The 5,000-nt window shown below is 35.7% G+C and overlaps 1 protein-coding gene across 1 annotated transcript in view; it reads right to left on the bottom strand.

The window, feature by feature from the left end:
* adamts17 (ADAM metallopeptidase with thrombospondin type 1 motif, 17) overlaps window positions 1–5,000 on the bottom strand; it is a gene marked incomplete at its 5' end in the record, with an annotated part of 101,223 nt that overhangs the window by 24,511 nt on the left and 71,712 nt on the right. The gene's annotated exons all lie outside the window — the stretch shown is intronic.

Here is a 5,000-nt window from a genome sequence, read left to right as displayed (position 1 = left end):
TTGGGGTTTCTTTTAAATCATGGTTGTTTGTTGCTTGTTTTGTGTGTGTAATAGGATGTGTGTGTGTGTAATAGGATGTGTGTGTGTGTGTGTAAAAGGTTGTGTGTGTGTGTGTAATAGGATGTGTGTGTAATAGGATGTGTGTGTGTGTAATAGGATGTGTGTGTGTGTGTGTGTAAAAGGTTGTGTGTGTGTGTGTGTAATAGAATGTGTGTGTAATAGGATGTGTGTGTGTGTGTAATAGGATGTGTGTGTGTGTAATAGGATGTGTGTTTGTGTAATATGATGTGTGTGTGTGTGTGTAATAGGATGTGTGTGTGTAATAGGGTGTGTGTGTGTGTGTGTGTGTGTGTGTGTGTAAAAGGATGTGTGTGTGTGTAATAGGATGTGTGTGTGTGTAATAGGATGTGTATGTGTGCGTGTGTAAAAGGATGTGTGTGTGTGTGTAATAGGATGTGTGTGTGTGTGTGTAATAGGATGTGTGTGTGTGTGTGATAGGATGTGTGTGTGTGTGTGTGTGTAATAGGGTGTGTGTGTGTGTAATAGGATGTGTGTGTGTGTAATAGGATGTGTGTGTGATAGGATGTGTGTGTGTGTGTGTGTAATAGGGTGTGTGTGTGTGTGTGTGTGTAATAGGATTTGTGTGTGTGTAATAGGATGTGTGTGTGTGTGTAATAGGGTGTGTGTGTGTGTGTGTGTCATAGGGTGTGTGTGTGTGTAATAGGATGTGTGTGTGTGTGTAATAGGATGCGTGTGTGTAATAGGATGTGTGTGTGTGTAATAGGATGTGTGTGTGTAATAGGATGTGTGTGTGTGTGTAATAGGATGTGTGTGTGTAATAGGATGTGTGTGTGTGTGTGTAATAGGATGTGTGTGTGTGTGTAAAAGGATGTGTGTGTGTAATAGGATGTGTGTGTGTGTAATAGGATGTGTGTGTGTGTTTGAATAGGATGTGTGTAATAGGATGTGTGTGTGTGTGTTTGAATAGGATGTGTGTGTGTGTGTGTAATAGGATGTGTGTGTGTGTTTGAATAGGATGTGTGTGTGTGTGTGTAATAGGATGTGTGTGTGTAATAGGATGTGGGTGTGTAATAGGATGTGTGTGTGTGTGTAATAGGATGTGTGTGTGTTTGAATAGGATGTGTGTGTGTGTGTAACAGGATGTGTGTGTGTGTGTTTGAATAGGATGTGTGTGTGTGTGTAATAGGATGTGTGTGTGTGTGTGTTTGAATAGGATGTGTGTGTGTGTAATAGGATGTGTGTGTGTGTGTGTGTAATAGGATGTGTGTGTGTGTGTGTGTGTGTGTGTAATAGGATGTGTGTGTGTAATAGGATGTGTGTGTGTGTAATATGATGTGTGTGTGTAATAGGATGTGTGTGTAATAGGATGTGTGTGTGTAATAGGATGTGTGTGTGTAATAGGATGTGTGTGTGTGTAATATGATGTGTGTGTGTAATAGGATGTGTGTGTAATAGGATGTGTGTGTGTAATAGGATGTGTGTGTGTGTGTAATAGGATGTGTGTGTAATAGGATGTGTGTGTGTGTAATAGGATGTGTGTGTGTAATAGGATATGTGTGTGTGTGTAATAGGATATGTGTGTGTGTGTGTAATAGGATGTGTGTGTGTGTAAAAGGATGTGTGTGTGTGTTTGAATAGGATGTGTGTGTGTGTAATAGGATGTGTGTGTGTGTAATAGGATGTGTGTGTGTGTAAAAGGATGTGTGTGTGTGTGTTTGAATAGGATGTGTGTGTGTGTGTGTGTGTAATAGGATGTGTGTGTGTGTGTTTGAATAGGATGTGTGTGTGTGTAATAGGATGTGTGTGTGTGTGTTTGAATAGGATGTGTGTGTGTGTAATAGGATGTGTGTGTGTGTAATAGGATGTGTGTGTGTGTGTGTAATAGGATGTGTGTGTGTGTTTGAATAGGATGTGTGTGTGTGTGTGTAATAGGATGTGTGTGTGTGTGTGTAATAGGATGTGTGTGTGTGTTTGAATAGGATGTGTGTGTGTGTGTAATAGGATGTGTGTGTGTGTGTAATAGGATGTGTGTGTGTAATAGGATGTGTGTGTGTGTGTAATAGGATGTGTGTGTGTGATAGGATGTGTGTGTGTGTGTAATAGGATGTGTGTGTGTTTGAATAGGATGTGTGTGTGTGTGTAATAGGATGTGTGTGTGTGTGTGTTTGAATAGGATGTGTGTGTGTGTGTAATAGGATTGTGTGTGTGTGTTTGAATAGGATGTGTATGTGTGTAATAGGATGTGTGTGTGTGTGTTATAGGATGTGTGTGTGTAATAGGATGTGTGTGTGTGTGTGTAATATGATGTGTGTGTGTAATAGGATGTGTGTGTGTGTAATAGGATGTGTGTGTGTGTTTGAATAGGATGTGTGTGTGTGTAATAGGATGTGTGTGTGTGTGTGTTTGAATAGGATGTGTGTGTGTGTGTAATAGGATGTGTGTGTGTTTGAATAGGATGTGTGTGTGTGTGTACTAGGATGTGTGTGTGTGTGTGTTTGAATAGGATGTGTGTGTGTGTGTGTAATAGGATTGTGTGTGTGTGTTTGAATAGGATGTGTATGTGTGTAATAGGATGTGTGTGTGTGTGTTATAGGATGTGTGTGTGTAATAGGATGTGTGTGTGTGTGTGTGTGTGTGTGTGTGTGTAATATGATGTGTGTGTGTAATAGGATGTGTGTGTGTGTAATAGGATGTGTGTGTGTGTTTGAATAGGATGTGTGTGTGTGTAATAGGATGTGTGTGTGTGTGTAATAGGATGTGTGTGTGTGTAATAGGATGTGTGTGTGTGTGTAATAGGATGTGTGTGTGTGTGTAATAGGATGTGTGTGTGTGTAATAGGATGTGTGTGTGTGTAATAGGATGTGTGTGTGTGTGTGTGTGTAATAGGATGTGTGTGTGTGTAATAGGATGTGTGTGTGTGTAATAGGATGTGTGTGTGTGTGTAATAGGATGTGTGTGTGTGTGTGTAATAGGATGTGTGTGTGTGTAATAGGATGTGTGTGTGTGTGTGTGTAATAGGATGTGTGTGTGTGTGTAATAGGATGTGTGTGTGTGTAATAGGATGTGTGTGTGTGTAATAGGATGTGTGTGTGTGTAATAGGATGTGTGTGTGTGTGTAATAGGATGTGTGTGTGTGTAATAGGATGTGTGTGTGTGTGTAATAGGATGTGTGTGTGTGTGTAATAGGATGTGTGTGTGTGTAATAGGATGTGTGTGTGTGTAATAGGATGTGTGTGTGTGTGTAATAGGATGTGTGTGTGTGTGTAATAGGATGTGTGTGTGTGTGTAATAGGATGTGTGTGTGTGTGTGTAATAGGATGTGTGTGTGTGTGTAATAGGATGTGTGTGTGTGTAATAGGATGTGTGTGTGTGTAATAGGATGTGTGTGTGTAATAGGATGTGTGTGTGTGTAATAGGATGTGTGTGTGTGTAATAGGATGTGTGTGTGTGTGTAATAGGATGTGTGTGTGTGTAATAGGATGTGTGTGTGTGTGTAATAGGATGTGTGTGTGTGTAATAGGATGTGTGTGTGTGTGTAATAGGATGTGTGTGTGTAATAGGATGTGTGTGTGTGTAATAGGATGTGTGTGTGTGTGTAATAGGATGTGTGTGTGTGTGTAATAGGATGTGTGTGTGTGTAATAGGATGTGTGTGTGTGTAATAGGATGTGTGTGTGTGTGTAATAGGATGTGTGTGTGTAATAGGATGTGTGTGTGTGTAATAGGATGTGTGTGTGTGTGTAATAGGATGTGTGTGTGTGTAATAGGATGTGTATGAGAAAGGCTTTGAGGTACCTGTCATGAAGGAGGACAGAGGCACAGATCAGTGCTCATGGGGAGGAACTGATCTCTACACATTTATATATTTGACACTTGAGTAAAGTTGAGCAGAAACAAAGAAAAGTAGGATACATGTATGATATGATATATAATATGATATGATATATAATACGATATGATATATAATATGATATGATATATAATACGATATGATATATAATATGATTTGATATATAATATGATATGATATATAATACGATATGATATATAATATGATTTGATATATAATATGATATGATATACAATATGATATGATATATAATATGATATGATATACAATATGATATGATATATAATATGATATGATATACAATATGATATGATATATAATACTATATGATATGTAATATGATATGATATATAATATGATATGACATATAATATGATGTGATATAATATGATATGATATGATATATGATATAATATGATATGATATACAATATGATATGATATATAATATGATATGATATACAATATGATATGATATATAATATATGATATATAATACGATATGATATGTAATATGATATGATATATAATATGATATGACATATAATATGATGTGATATAATATGATATGATATGATATAACATAATATGATATATGATATAACATGATATGATATATGATATAATATGATATGATATGATATGATTATGATATAATATATGATATGATATGATATAACATAATATGATATATGATATAACATGATATGATATGATGTATAATACGATATGATATATAATATGATATGATATATAATATGATATATAATATAATATAATATAATATGATATGATATGATATGATATGATATATGATATAACATGATATGATATATGATATAATATGATATGATATAATATGATATGATATGATATGATATAACATAATATGATATATGATATAACATGATATATGATATAACTTGATATATGATATAACATGATATGATATATGATATAACTTGATATTTGATATAACATAATATGATATATGATATAACATGATATGATATATGATATGTAAGAATGATGCTGCTGCTATAGTCAAGTTACCACCTGCTCCTCTGTTTCTTACTTCCATGTAAACAGATTTAAATAAACACTGTGCACAGCGGCACAGAGCGTCCTGAG

The sequence above is a fragment of the Zeus faber genome (genome assembly GCF_960531495.2).
Source record: "Zeus faber genome assembly, chromosome: 3".
NCBI lineage: Eukaryota > Metazoa > Chordata > Actinopteri > Zeiformes > Zeidae > Zeus > Zeus faber.
This window is presented reverse-complemented; position numbering and strand designations above follow the sequence as displayed.